The sequence below is a fragment of the Hoplias malabaricus genome, chromosome 10 (assembly GCF_029633855.1).
Source record: "Hoplias malabaricus isolate fHopMal1 chromosome 10, fHopMal1.hap1, whole genome shotgun sequence".
Classification (NCBI taxonomy): Eukaryota; Metazoa; Chordata; class Actinopteri; order Characiformes; family Erythrinidae; genus Hoplias; species Hoplias malabaricus.
The window spans coordinates 16101135-16117955 of NC_089809.1; positions in this window are offsets into that span (position 1 = coordinate 16101135).

Sequence of the window (16821 nt, forward strand, 5' to 3'; positions counted from 1 at the left end):
GTTCACCAATTGCTGGCAGGTTGAAAGAAACCCATCAGTAGCAGGCAGTGTGAGAGCATGCTGCCAGTTCTAAAGGCTTGACTGCTGATGAGATGCCTCCAGTAATGTCAGAGGGGCAACAGCATGTGTCAAGGAAAATACAGGTTCTCTAATACTTTTAATGTAGTCCTAATGCAGGAGGTTTATCACTGAGGAGGTGTGTAAACAATGGTGCCACTGATAAAATACTCCAATCCCAATAGGGCTTGAGGGGCTGACTGCACTGGAAGGCAGTGGCTTACTCAAGCCCTATACTTTTTGTGGGGATTGACATAAAAATATCAGTAAATCTTACTGATTCTGGCAGACCTAAATCATATAAATAAAATGGAGTCCTGCTCAAATCCAACAGGAAAAACTGGGAAAATGTAGAGTTTTAAAAATCTCTCAAAAGACAAATGCCTGCACCAGCTTAGGGCAAATTTATTCACAAATCATACAAATAATGAACAAAACTATGATAATGGGTGGACAGTAGCAGGCTTTTTTTCACTAATCAAGGTCCTATCTGTTGGTGTCACTAAATCCACTGTCATAACTCTCCGTTATATATCCAAAAACAAGTTACACACACACATACAAAGGGGGAGATCTCTGAACAGTTAGTAGAAAAAGAGAGAAAATGTGTACATTTTTTACCATTTCCTTTCCTATACTGGTCCTGTCATAACCTCACCATCTCTCTGTTCTTTTCTTTTTCCCTCCATCTTTTTCCCTTTCCTTCTGAAATTGCAGTGTCTTTCATCCTGTCCTTGGTCGAGTTTATGCTCTGCTTCAATGGGAGTGCTTGAGTGCTTGAGTCTGACAATGTAACACTCAACGTCTGTTTGATTTCTCTGCCCTGTGCCAATTCCAGGACAGTCATAACACACTCTCTCTCTCACTCACACACACATATGCGTGCACACCCACACAAACACCCCTAGACACAGCTCCATGTTTGTTGTTCCAAAATAATCATTTTAATGCAGATGTGAAATGTTAATGTAATAATATTAAAATATAACATAATTTTAAACTATTGCTTAAGGTCTCAATTTCTTTGAATGTTCATTCGATATCAAGGGCAATTCAAATTTTCAAAGAAACGTTTTTGGCATGACAACAACTGTGGCAAAATCGTAACAAACAGTTCAGCATCATAGTAGCATTAAAATGACATTCTGTTATTCTCTGTGCGCCATCTATGAATGCAGTTGTTCATAGCAATTGTTGTTACATTGGTCAAACCTTATATAAAATATGCAAAAATATCCAACAAGTCTGATTACGTACATCAACATTGAGTGCATTTACATGGAATTAATAATCTGATTATAATTGGATTTCTGCAGTTAACAGATTATTCATGTGTTCATATAAACAGTGTACTCTAATTTCTTAGATTGGATTTTTGGCAGTTATTGTATTAAGTGCATGTAAACACACTCAGTGGTATAGATCTTTAGTGGCCTTTAGTAGTTTGGCTGTTAATATATCAAATATTTTTTTTTCAACTGTTACTCTGTTATCTGATTAACTATAGTACTGTAAGTATATGTATAGTAACTATAGCTGACTGTGTGAAATATTGTGATTCTGTGTTGAGCTGCTAGCAAGCAATGATCAGTGAAATTAGAGGGATTAAATCCCCCTGCTGTTAAGATATTTAATTTCTCCACAAATATAGCAATACAATGCATATTTAGGAAATTATACAACTTCCTTAGCAAAATACGCTATCATTAAAGTCTATTAGGATGAAAACGCTGTTCACTTTTTTGTAAACATCTGTTTCCAATGAAATATATTCTTTCTGTGTTATAGAAGAACATAATACATAGTTCAACTGAGGAACCTCCAAAGAGGTGGAAATTACATGTTATGGTTTCTGTGAAAATGGGCTAAACTGGAAACTCCACATTGTGGCCATAAACACAGATCTCTAGGTTTCTCATTAGGGAAAATGGAACTGAGCAATGATCAACACTTTTTCCAGTATTTCAACTTTATTTGCAACTGTTACTATTAAAAAGAATTAAAGAACTTTATGGTTTTTGTGTATTTTATGTCTTTGTTGACTCAACAAGAGGTTCTGTAATCTTGCATCTGGATAGGAATGTACACCAGGGACCCCATCTTAGGAGAAAAAAAAACCCTCAAAGCTATGAATCCTTTTACAATCTTCTATCCTTCCATGTTCTACCACTCTCTCAGTTCACTAATAGGAACAAATCCCACTGAGCCGTTCTGAGATTCGTGCTGAGTCGTCCGCTTGCTGACCCCTGTGACTGGAACATCCTTTTGTGAAACATTTCAAAAGCATTTAAAGAGTCACTTTGAAAATGTGTCCAGTGATGAAGAGGAGGAGGTGGGAAAAAAGGGGGATATGAGATATAAAAGACAGGTATAGTCTGAGCTGCTGTGTGGAGTGGGGAGGTGGGAGGGGGGCACTTTGATGCCCAGTGTACTGACCTCTGGGTTAGCAGCTTCTGATATATGATCTTACATTACAGTGAACACATCACATTTATTAAATTGCCTAATGATAAAAAGATAAGGGGAAAAATGGATGATCCAAAAATCTGGGCCCACACATTCAGACACACTGCTGCTGCTTCTGCCGCCTCCCAGGGCTCGTTCCCTGAGGTAATAAGGCAAAATAGGCGGAGGAAATGCTTGGGCCGAATATAAATGTTGCCTTTAAGTCAGAGACGTGTGGTTGGAAATGTGGCACCATATTGAAGGAGGAAGATTTAGCTCTTTAGCAGATTAATCACTGTCATCATCTGGGCATTCTGAAGAAGCAATTTAGATGGTAAATACTGACTTTGGCTATACATCATCTGTTGATAGCGAGGCACGCCAGTGTTGGCTGTACATCTCTGGCAGTGAAAGACTTATATAGAATAAATGTTCTTATTTGAAATCCAACCATTTTTACTGTGGCACAACAGGAAGAATTTAAAGAAGCTTATCTGAATATCATGTACGCACTCTAGTTTTTTTTTTTTTTTTTTTTTTTTTTTTTTCTCTACAGTGGAATTTTCTTGGAGTCGTACATATTATGTACTCCAAGGACTCATCATTCAAATGCTAACCTCAGAAAGAAGAGATTATATAACTCTCAGTGAGTCATTAAGTCTGTCTCTGAGCTGGGAGGATACAGTGAATGCCATTTCTGAAAGACATGGAATGCAAACACAAGCTTCGCATGTCATGGCTCTCAAAACCTAGAGGGAACGTTCACCACTTTTTTCAAAATTCATGTGTGAAATAAGTTTAATTGCAGTACATTTCAACTAACATTGTGGCTTTTTTTTATTTTAGAGCTCCAGTACTCCAGTCTCAAAATATGGCAATAATAAAACTAGTCATACATTATACATAACAGTTACTTTCTTGGAAATGATCATGAAAAATAAACATATTCCTAAAAAAAAAACTGCAGCTTTTTTTTTTATTGTTTTTTAAACGAATAGTCTTAGTGGAGATAATTTAAAAGACTTATTAATCAAAAAGATGTTTAATAGTCTACACTCTGTGTGACAATCTCCATAAAAAAACAGCATGCAATGAAATGGGTCTCTGGAGCACCTACACATGAACCTGAACTCACTACGCAGGCTGCTAAGTGTCACCAAGAAGGGCTTTCTAACTCTTTGGACAATTTTTGTCTATTATTATTATTATTTTTTAATGGGAAATATTTACTAAAGTTAATCAACTTGCCCTTTACAGAAAGTTCCAAACATTAGAGGGCCATTTTTGGCCTTTTAAATAGCTGTGGAAAATAATAGTCATTCTGTGTCTGGAATGCATTGTGGAGGATTTGCATATCTATGACAGAAGCGCGAACAATTTGCATTTATCATCACAAATTATAATTGTTTTTTGTGAGGGCAAGATACCCGACATAACTTCTCCATTCCCTGCAACAGCAGTGGTTGTAAGTCCAGTGAATAATAAAAATAATAATTAAAAAAAATGTAAAAAAAAAAAAAACTACTTCTGTGTTGTGAGGTTGCTGAATGATGAACTACAACACAAACAAGTCAACAGGGTGCACTTTGATCATCGTCAAAAGTCAAAGTCCTCTCCATGTTTCAGATCAAATAAGCTCATTGAGTGGATGCTTTTGGGGGACGGATCTGCACAGGTAGGGGGAAATTCTCTTTCATCTCTTCCTCCCTGCGTTTGACAGCGGGGCACACTATATGTTGCCTATGCAGTCAGAGAGATTAATTATTTACAAGCCATCTATTTAACAATGCCTGGAGTGCAGATTTTTGCGGCGAGATTCAAACATCTTCATTACGTGCCCTGTCACACATCGAGGAAAAAGCCAGGGCACAGTACAAGGAAAGAAAACACATTTGATCCATTTCAGAATTTTTATTTATTTATTTATTTATTTTTACAGAGCGCCTGAAAGCATGGACAGGAATTCCAGAGACAGAATAAGTCGTGAGGAAGCGGAACAACAAAGGCAAAGTGTTTGAAAGGTCATGCAGTTTTCATACTGTAGGTTTTCAGGCTATGAACTAAGGGTGCACATGAAATGTGGTGAACAGCACGCAACTCTTAAGTAACTCATGCAACTCTTAAATCCAAAGTAAGGTGCATGCCTAAAAAAATGCGCCAAAACTGTGTTTTTTTTTTTAATGTATTTATTTTACTTACAGCAAATCCTCAGAATATACAATGGGCTTTGAGAGTATAATGGGACAGTGTAAAAAAAAACACAGCTGTGTTAGATGTCAGATCATTCATTCATTCATTCATTATCTGTAACCGCTTATCCACTTCAGGGTCGCGATACGTCCGGAATCATTGGGTGAAAGACAGGAATACACCCTGGAGGGGGCACCAGTCCTTCACAGGGCAACACACACACATTCACTCACACATAAAAACACGTTTGAGTCGCCAGTCCACCTACCAACGTATGTTCTTGGACCGTGGGAAGAGACCGGAGCACCCGGAGTAAACCCATGCGAACACAAGGAGAGCACACCAAACTCCTCACAGACAGTCACCCAGAGCGGGACTAGGAACCTACAACCTCCAGGTCCCTGAAGCTGTGTGACTGCAACACTACCTGCTGTGATTCCTTGCAGGATTACATAAACATTTTTCCTTACTAAATATCCAAATACGAATGTTTGGCAAAAGTGATGAAAATGGGATATTTTATTTGCCCCTTACCATATTCAGGTGAAAGGATCTCACTCTTGCAAATCTCTGTTGATTTTAGGGTTGGCACAGCACCAATCCAAGGTTTATGATGTCTAACACTGCTGTTCCAAAAGCAGTTTAATGCAAGTTCTCTCTGAAAAGACAAAAAAAATGTTGCATTTGGAAAAATGGATGGAAATGGGGTATATGACTTTATAAAACAGAGTTTATAATGTGAAAAACTCCCAGTCACATGAAAAGCTCAAAATTCATTAAACACTTTAAAATTGTGTTATTGTTGAGTTGTGCTCTTGTTAAACTTGTTTCAACTTTATAACTAATATCCCCTCCCCCCCTCTTTTTTATAGGTAGTGTCATTTTACGCTAGTAGCGATAGTCATCGTTTACTTCTAAATAATATGTTGTTCTTGAAAGTTCAGTTGTAAGAGCTCTTTGGTCAAAGTGAATAACAGATTTCATAGTTTGATTCTCAAGGGTGCTGTGATTGGAGAGACCATTATGTGCATATTAATGCATTTGAGCGGATTGTTCCCATGTCTCTTTGCTGCACGCTACAATGATGTACTGCTTTAATATTACCACATAAAGGGATTCTTCCCCCACACATCACTTCAGCATGCCGCTGCTGTAAATGGCTTGGTGACAAACGCATTTATATTGAAAGCGTATTTCAAATAAATTAGTCAAAGCACTGAATTATTTTACAGTGTTCAACGAGTACAGTAAAGAATATCTGGGTGAGTAACAAACGAGAAGCTATTCTTCCTGTGACATTCACACAACACGCATATCTAATAGCAGATGTCCAGAATGCAGAGACCAACTGAATAATAGATCCAATGCAATTTCTCCTGAAATAGCTCCGCGGGTGGTCTGAAAGGCCTTGGCTGCACACTGGTAATAAGCTGGAAATTACCCAGTGGCACATCCTTATCTCCAAATGAGCTGAGAGGCTTCGCTGGGGAGGTTCGTGGTATTTAAGTGAGGGTTTTACTGCAAAGTTGAGCCATGCTTGGCCCTGCCACAGAGAAAGAAGGAAAAACCCAGAGCCGGAGCTGTGATGATATGGTAAATGTTTTTTAAAGTTTTATTGCTAAGAACCCAAGAAGAATATTCTGAGTTTGTTATTTAAGCGCGAACACTAGAAACAAGTGAAGAACTATGTAGGTCTGAAATCCTGCTCAAAGCCTTACATACATATATGTTTATCAGTGTACACACAAATGGCTACAGATCAATTCTATATTAATACAAAACAATTATTAGAAAGCTTTATGTTGGCTTGTGAGTTTGAGTTTCATGCCATGACCAAATCCAGGGGAGTATAATTGGCCTCCATTTCAGCCATTTCAGCTTGTTTTAGCTGATGCAACAGAATATGAAGTTAAGATTCTTCATTCATTCATTCATACATTGTCTGTAACTGCTTATCCAGTTCAGGGTCACGGTGGGCCTGGAGAACTGGATCATTCGGCGCCAGTCCTTCACTGGGCGACACACACATTCACTCACACACACCTACAGACACTTTTGAGTTTCCGATCCACCTAAGAGTGTGTGTTTTTAGACCATGGGAGGAAACGCACACGGACACAAAGAGACCACCCCAAACTGCTCACAGACACTCACCCAGAGCGGGACTTGAACCCACAACCTCCAGGTCCCTGGAGCTGTGTGACTGCGACACTACCTGCTGCGATTTTTTTGCGATTATTATTTAGTTGATAACACATTATATTTGCAAGCAAATATTTGCAAGCTCTAATTTATTAATGATCAACTTTGTCGATTATGTTGACTAATCATTGCAGCCCCAGTCATTAATCTATTTTGCTTGGTGGAATGAGAACACTGGCACCTTAAAATTTGCTGTTCACTACTGCACTATTTTTCCGTTCTGCTGTACTAGACAATTTTCAGGGCACTCAACAATCCAGTGCATCTCAAAAAAAAGTAGTTTTTTTTACACTAATGGATAGCAGATATCCAAAATCCACAATGGTGTTCAGATGAAAACCTGTATGAAGTTCTCAGAAATCATCCAGTACACTCCTGAATTTAGTTTCCTACAATAGTGCACTTTATAATGAGTATTAAAGGGAGTAGTGAATAGGGAACTCAGACATGGTGTGTGATAAAATCATTTGACTCAGCAGAGCAGGCAGGTGAAATGGAGTGAAGAGAATTATAGGCAGCACAAACTGTGTCATCAATGGGAAGTTTGTGCATTTTGTCATGTCATATATTTTTTTTCTCCCTGTTTAGAAAAAGCACAGTGTAGCAGTGATTTGAGCATGATGAAGTAGGCCAGGTTTTACTGAAGTTCCTGTTTCTTATAATACCACTAAACCCTCTGTATCACTGTCATGCAGGAACATTTTAAAATAAAGCAGTAAGCCATTTAGGGACATACACTACAGTGCTTTTATTCCAGTCTGTTTGCTTAATAACAGTCTTTAACTGTGGTGAAATCACCATAATGTGTGGCCTCAAATGGCTTACTGCTTCATTCTAGATATTTCCTTGTATTATGTCTGTTTTTTTTCTTTCTTTCTTATTTTTTTTTTAAAGCCCATATCCTCTCCCTTTACATAGACACATGTCTCCAGAAGCCCCTCTGTGAGGGTGATGTCATGAGCAGACGTGTTGACCCAACACTGCCTGGCAAAATGAAAGCCACGTGCGAAAGCACAGAGTGGTCTGATAATTGACAGCGGCACTTTGAAATGCTGATTATGCGGGGTGCCGCCATCCCGCTGACTGTGCATGTGCTCTTACAAGAAGAGTTTAGATCAGAGTGATGACCCTCACAGCAGGGGGAACTCTGAAACAAGATCGGAGCTACTCCATACTCTCAGACACAGAGGAACCTACAGAAGTGGCGGCATTAAAAGTGTGCTGCTTTAACAATTGTGTAGCCGCAACAGCTGTCCATTTGGGTTACTTTACTCACAGTTTCATGTGTATTCTATGTACACAGAATAGACATCTTGTGTATGGTTTTTATATAGTATTATCTGATTCTGATGTTAGGTTTAGGCCTAATTCTACAGCATTAAACTTGTCCCTTTATAATTTTGCAGCAAACAATATGCAATTCTATTTTGTTCTCAAAACTTTGGGCCTTATTTTGACTTCGTACCAGACAAAGATGCTTTCAGTTTAGTTTTACACATAGATGATCAGGCAAAAGAAAACAGAAAATTAAATTAAAAGTGCATCTCAGAATATTACAACATTGTGGAAAAGTAATGTAATTCAAAAAGTTAAACTGTCATATTTTGTATTATTTAAATAAAGTGACATTTTTTTTTTTTTTTACAAAAAAGCTCAAGAATATTAGAAATCTAGATTCTCAAATAATCAGATTTGTTCATGCGATCAAACGGAAAAGCTGTACAATACAGAAACATCCCACGTCTGACAAATATGTTCATTTATACATTCAGGGCTAGGCTGGAGCTCCTTTTCAACAAATTACTGCTTCAGTGTTGCATGATGCAGAAGCAATCAGCTTGTGACACTGCTGAGATGCTATTGAAACTCAGGTGGTTTTTATAGTGGCCTTCAGCTCACCCACCACTTTGTGTACAGCCAGCCCTATAAGAAGTGTCATTCTGTTGCAAACAGTTTATATTTTTGAATCACATTCTGAACAAAAATCACCTTTTTCATGATATTCTGCAGTATTGAAACTACTGTGCAAACACTGTTTACAAGTATCACTAGAGGTTTACAAAACTAACACAACCAGACAATAAAGTGTAACCAGTTTTGCAAGGAAGTGATACTCTTTACTGAAATCTTTTTTCAAAAAAACTGTATTTGATAGCAGGTGCCTAATGCCTTGAGTAAAGTAGTTTTGGGCCAAGAAATATTTTGAAAACTCCAGTCTCAACCATCACATTGTGCAAATCTGAAAAAAAAAGGCTATTGTGCTAACATTTTTGGTCTGGGATGAATTTGCCTGCATTGGAACTGTTTTACAGACTGAAGCAAAAAATTACATAATGAGAGCTTTTGGCCAGCGGCATTTCTCAGATTTCACAGTGTTCATTCATCATAGAGCAGAAAATGAATGTTCAGACATTATTATGACACATTGTGGTTTAAATATCATTTCAATAAAACTAACACTAGAAGCTTTGCTTCAGAAGCTCTCTTATTTGTGTTATTGGTGATATTAACCCTTTATCACAGGCATACATGCCCTACTTCTGTCTTAAAACCATCATTTTAATAAACGTTTCTCTGTTAATTATTATTATTATTATTATTATTATTATTATTATTATTATTATTATGTGTGTGTGTGTCTGATTACTCTGATTACAAGCAATAAGTAAATATCATTAGCTCACAAAAAGTTCCAGATCTACATTTAAACCCATTTCACCATGAACACTGTGGACGTGCATGTACAAAAGCTATTCTGTGGGGGAAGTTAAAGAAGACAAAGACAAAGTCTCTGACTGTATCTACAATGAAGCAACAGGTAAGATAATCTAACTGTTATCTGTTTGTCATGGCTGACACTCTGACATTTTGTGGATCAACTATCTCCATGCTCTGTGGTTCCTTGTGGCGTCATTCAGTTTCACTGTGTTCATTGTCTGCTTTTACTGTGTCTGCTTTTACTGTGCTGTATTTTTGCCTATTTTCCCTTCTTTTCCTGACCATCACTCCAAGAATATTTTTTGTTTCCAAGGTGCACACATAACATAGCTAAAGTATGAAAGTGTCAGCATTATTGTAGCCTCTAAATAGATTTTTGGATTCATGTCATCAGTGATTACTTTGGTGGTGGTTCGTGCAGTCCAAGGAATCTGTACTAGCTGCCTCCAGTACCACAACTAAAAAGGACCTATCCAGTTCCTAAAGTAAGATAATATTTAAACATTTCACAGAAAGAATCTGCATGACTAAAAAAAAAGGAAATAAAAAACACTTCTGATCTGAGTGCACTCTCTCTAGCCTGGACAAAGTCACAGAACACCATTATGCTTAACACAAGGTCAACAGCAGAAGACTCATTCATCAGCGAAGGCTGATTAGAAATATTGACAGATGAAGAAGCCTGGAGAAGAACCATGAAGGAGGTGACATGGAGCTTCTTCACCATGAAAAACAGCCAAGACCAGCTCCGTGAGCCAGGATTAAAACCCTTGATGAGAAAGCCACCCATCACCCGGTATGAGACAAATGAGAGGCCATGGTCTGCAAGCTTGCAACCTCTTTCATGTGGTCAGTGCAAGCCACCTGGAGACAATGGGAGAAGATACAGAATGAAAGGGAATCACTAATGTTTTTCCCTTGTTTCTCCTTCTCTACTTTTGCTTTGGGGATGGTCAGAATCTGTCCCATGAGGAATGGAGGCCTGACTGCATTATTCATCCAGTTGACCCCCTGACACCCCAGCTCAAGAAAAAAGCTGTCTGTCTTTCAGAGAATGATGGATGACCTTTTAATACATAAACCCTGATATGTGATTCATCAGGAAGTGGCACTATTTTGGTGCTGCTGTAACAAAAACCCATACATTTAAAATGGAACCCATTCCTTCTACTTCTACTGATAAATTTGTTACAAAAAGGTTACAACAGACAAGCATTAAAGGCAACATAAACTGGAGAACTACTGATCTCACAGCAAAACAAACTGTTGTTTTGGTTCATTCAGAAGTTCTGTATCTGTTAAAGTATGTTTGAGTAAAATCTGACTGTAGGATGTTCGTGATTGCAATATACTGTTGCATTCTAGTTGATATCGCATAAGAGTGAAAGGCACCCCACAAGTTAGATTTCCTTCTTGGAAAGTCAGCCCTGAGTTCAGAATCCAAGATGGCTGCCCACATATCAGTGTGTATAAGCAGTGGTATCATAGTTTATTAGCATTACAGTCTATTTGTGTTTCAATTAGTAAAACATTGTATAATGTGCTGTTATCAATTCACTAACTGTGTTAACTGCGCTCAAGGTAACAAGGCATAGGGTTTCCTAAATGTTTAACTGGAACGCGGACAACTATGGTGTAACCTCTTTCCCAGCTCTGACTTCCAAGGTAAATAGAACACAGCAAATTCTGTATGTTTTTATTCACTGTGAGAATTACAACAGAAACTAATTTGTAACTCCAGCTGTTATGTTTTGTAGCACTTTCAGTTTGCGTTTACTTTAATGCAGTTAACAGTCTCCGAAATTTGCTATCAGTTTCACATTTATGTACCACTAACATCCAAATATTTCAATATTACTCATCCACTGAGCATGATTAGAGCAACATCCTTCACTATTTTGTGCTTTTCAAAGTGTGGAGGTTGCTTCATTGTCCCAACACCCCCAGATGCCATTTTTGGCCGTGCCTGAGCCAGAGATCAGTAAGAGAGCTCCTTAGGTATTTTGGACCCAGAGATTTTTGTGTTTCCCATTTACCAAGTGGGCGGCACGGTGGCGCAGCAGGTAGTGTCACACAGCTCCAGGGGCCTGGAGGTTGTGGGTTCGATTCCCGCTCCGGGTGACTGTCTGTGAGGAGTTGGTGTGTTCTCCCCGTGTCCGCGTGGGTTTCCTCCGGGTGCTCCGGTTTCCTCCCACAGTCCAAAAACACACGTTGCAGGTGGATTGGCGACTCGAAAGTGTCCGTAGGTGTGAGTGAATGTGTGTGTATATGTGTTGCCCTGTGAAGGACTGGCGTCCCCTCCAGGGTGTATTCCCGCCTTGCGCCCAATGATTCCAGGTAGGCTCTGTACCCCCTGTGACCCTAAATTGGATAAGCGGTTACAGATGATGGATGGATGGATGGATTTACCAAGCTAGGGATTTGGCAAACACTGGACAATTTAGCAGTGCACAAACAGACTGGAGAGCTAGCAAATGGTGAGGAAAAGTTCTCTGAATTTTTTAAAAAGTGTATTGGATTGAAATTATGAATATCGCCTTAAAATGGTTGTGGAGCAAAAGATATTTTTGTCCAATATTTATTAAAACCATGAGCTTTAGCAACTACTGGTACTCTTCTGGGAATATTTCAGATTAGGATTTGGAACATTTCTGTGAGGATTTGATGTCATTCATCCTTGGAAACCCTAGTGAGGTCACATACTGACGTTGGATGATTAGTTCTTGACCACAGACAACATTCTCAGTGATCTCAATGGTTTTGAATGTTACTCAGTCACTTAAAAGAACAGAGTTCCACTGCGGATCATGAACATTATGTGCAGCTGCCTGCAGGTTTCGCATTATCTTTATAGCTTTTCTTTGGAGATAAATCAAACAGTGTGTGCATAATGGGTGCGCCTTAATAAATTCACTCATTAAAAAAGGGTGTCTGCAAATGTAAGTGTAAGCCCATTCATTACACAGATTACATCTATCCTCTCTGATTTCTCACATTCAGTAACAGTACATTTTCTGGCATGAGATCAGTCCATCATTGTGCTCAGATGTGTAGTAAGGTTTGCACAAGGCTTTCTTGATTTTATATGTGACTTGGAGCAAACAGTACCTTTTTAATATCCATATGTCAATTTATTTTCCTATCATCCTACTCCTAAAATAAGCCCTCCAGTCCCAGCAGGCAACAGGTTCACCTAAATCACTCAGCAGGGTACAGGGTCTGAGCGTAAAAGTAATGGAAAAGTACAGGCTTGAAAGAACAGCAAAAGGCTATTACATAACAGCCTGTCGGTACACGTCAAAACAGCGTTACCTTTAGCTGTATGCCCCAGAAACATCAGCTATTTCTGTAATGTAAGTAACCCTGCGCACACATTCTCACCTACACTGTCTCAGGCCTGCCAGCACTGCTATTCTTTCTTCTCCTCAACAGCGGCGAGACATGGTACTCCCTGACCACTCTGTTTTCCTGAGTGTAATAGACTTTTATGTCTAGGTTAAAGTAGAGACTTTTAAGGAAAACATACAGGCCCATTTTGCACTCGTTTCATTTCACATAATTGCCATCACCCACTTGTCCAAAATAAAAGTAACTGATGAGCAAATTGAAATGAACGGTAAAGCCTTTAAAAAAAACAACACTTGATTAAAAGCATATTACCAGCATCTGGAGCAGACTGCTGAAATGCAGGTCAGTTGTTTGGACAGCAGTGCTCAGTGGGTGGGAAGCAATATCCAAACCAGATTGGGTTTTTTGCTTGTATACTGTGACCTCTTAGATTTTACTGCACCCTCTACCCCACCCCACCCCCATACTCCCCCAAGTCCAGGAACAAAAGGTGGGTGCTCCACATTGTAATAGAACACAGGTCTACTTTAAAATAATATTCAGTTGCTAGGCAGTTTAGAAAGTTTGCACATATTTGTTTATTTAAAAATATTTAATGGAAAAAATATATATTTAAATACATTATAAAAACATTTGGTTCAGAAAAGTACTGTAGCATAAGCATTTTTTCCTGTTATAATATTTAAGACCTCAGCTGTTGATCGAAAGGGTTGTGCATGACTATACATGGTTACCATCAAATTTTCAACCTCAATTGCAAGTTACGTTTATTAGCAAAAATGTATAAACTGTTTTAAACTGTTTGAAATTCACCAATTTCAAACAAGAACAAGTGAAATGGCCCCACACAACTAATAGTCTATAACAAGTGGTTTCTCTGAATTCAACACAAAAGGCCAGTTTTAATGACTACCGCAGTCTCAGAACTATGCAAAAATGTTTCAGTCCCAACAGAAAATCAGGTTTATTAGCCAAAATTGGTGCAAATTGCCAGCTGTTTGCAATAAACCAATCAAATAAGTACAAAATGCCTTTTCTAATGATTACTGGAGTCTCAGAATTACTCAATACCTTCATAACAAGCATTTTTCCTTTTTTACTTAGTAGAGCACCCTTTTGGGTAGTCCAAAAACAGCTTTTAGCAGTGTTCCTGATGCATCTTAGCCTTTGTTTTTTTTTTTTGGGCGATACAGAGGTGGTGGTGGTGACATGTTAATTTGTGTTTTGCTGGAATGCGTGGATAAGACACAGCAGTGCTGCTGGAGTTTTTAAACACCATGCCCACTCACTGTCCACTCTTTGAGACACACCTATTATATTGTTTCACATTGAAGATGTAGTGAGACACAATAGCCCATCTATTGCTGCACAGTTTCTTTGCACATTCCTTTACCAGAGGTCGACACATCTTGACCTTGGATCCAGGTTCGAGGCTAGGATATACTGCATATATATTCAGCATTTACAGAGTAATGTACATTATGAATAATTGTAAATCATAGTGGAAGTGCATGTTGTATAACAACAAAGCAGCTGGTATTCACTTAGCTGGTCCTGTTAGTGGCTCAGTGCACAATAATATCCCGGGACCAGGGAAGAAATGTTACGGTGTGATTACTTTTGCAATAAATGATCTCATGTACTGTTCCTTGCTGTAGTCAAGGTGAATGAGTCTGTTATATAAAGTGCTCTGCTGTTTGACCTGTAGGCCATAGAGGGGTGTGATGTATTGACCAGAAAGGCTGTAAGTTTCAGGGTCCTCTTTTTTTCCCACTTACCACCTCAAGAGTCTCTAGAGAGCAGCCCATGAGAAAGCCAGCATTCCTAATATGCTTATTCCAAATCTGATGCCTGCAATATATTTCAAAACATTTTTTTGAAACACTTGAAACACTTTTTATCAACATTTAAACATGTGGGAACTCATCACACCCACTAATACAGTTTTGAAAGCGGAATTTGTTTCCATTTATCTGTACCACTTGCAACCATCATTGTTACATGTTGCCCATTGTTGTCATTTTCTTTCCCTTGACCTTTATGTACAGAAACTTCCCCAGCTTCCCTGAAACTTCCCTGAAATTGATATTATACACAGTAGAGAGTGAAGTACCTAAAATCCTGCCAACCACTTAACATACTGTTACTCAGCACTTTGAGACACTTGTGCTCATAAAGGGCTAGACTTTTCCTGGATGCTGCTTTTAAACCCAAGTATAATTGCTCCACCTGCCTACGAAGTTTTTGGAGCCTTTCACAATATCACTAGCCTAACACACCGTTCCCACTAATTCCCATTCTGGAAATAACAGGGATTAGAATCTTAAAACTATCTTCATATTCAGTTTAAATAAGTCAAACTTGCAGATTCTATGAGATTTACAATACATTTACATCATTGCAGCACTCAGCACACATCCAGAGTCAAAAGGGATTATACAAAATACAAAAGTGATTTGTCTTCTTAAGCAGAGAATACATCCTAGCCAGAACAAACTGCATTACAGTCCAAAGATGAAAAAACAAAAAAACAAAACAAAACAAAAAAACTGCTATGCACAGGAGTTTAAACTTATACCTAAAAAGTGAGAAATACAAACAAACAATACAAAAAAAATTAAAGGCTCATACGTGCAATATCTTACAACAATAATTGCTAATACCTGTGAAAGAGAGACACTGTAGTGCAGTTCAAGATGCTTCAAGACAATTAAAGACTAAATTTTTGATTTGTTGCATGATTAATGGTCATGTAAATACTGCACAAAGAGAAGAATCTGTGTTGGAAAATAGAGAGGGACCACCATATGGAAGCCAGGACAGAGAAGTATCTTGATACTCAATGCTCACCCTAACACTCCCAAATCTCCCATGTGACTTGAAGGATAATGGGAATAGCCAAAAGTCTAAGAATCAAGATGTTTTATTGTTAAATATAAATATTTGTGTGTGTTATGTATCTACATTACATGTTAAGGTATTTAGTTTTGTTTGTTTGTTTTGACATTGTCTGTTTATAAAGGAATATATATTGCATTTGGTAGTAATAGGACAATGTAATATATTATATTATTATTGTCATCATCATCATCATATTCATTCATTCATTCATTGTCTGTAACCACTTATCCAGTTCAGGGCAACCTTGAATACTTGCGGACACTTTTGATTCATCTACTGACATGTTTTTGGACCATGAGAAGAAACTGGAGGCAACCTACAGAGGCACTGGGAGAACACATCACACTCCTCACAGAACACACACCCTCCAGGTTCCTGGAGATTTTAAATTAATTAATTTGTTTGTTTGTTTGTTACCATTATATAAACAGAAACAAATATATTTTAACATAAACAAATATTAAACTTAAGATAAACCTGAACTGAAAATAACAAACATTACACTCCAGGAAATCCTCTCTGAATGCACTGAAGATTCTTCAAAGCTTCAAGATTCTTCTTCACTTTTTCAGAAAATGTAAATGTGAAACAAATGTCAAAAAATAGATCACAACAGCAAAGCTATGTTCTTTGTTCACCTTAGCAAGGATTGTCCTTTTACCAAAACATTGTGGCAAATTTGGATGCAGCAGCATGTTTAGTGTATGTCTGTGCCTGTGTGTGTGTGTGTTTCTGTGTGTCCTGTCACGTCTGCCTTGCCCCCCACTGTGCTGATCAGCTCCTCTGTCATGAACATGGGAGTAAAGGGTACACACCAGGGGTCAGAGGTTCATAGGATAAAGTGGAGTAGACTATCGCAGGCCCTGTCTGTGGCTGACTTATTTGGACTGCTGAAGATATTCACCTTTTTATGCCCTCCTTCTTCACTTTTTAAAATATTTTTCATTGTTTCTTAAGTCA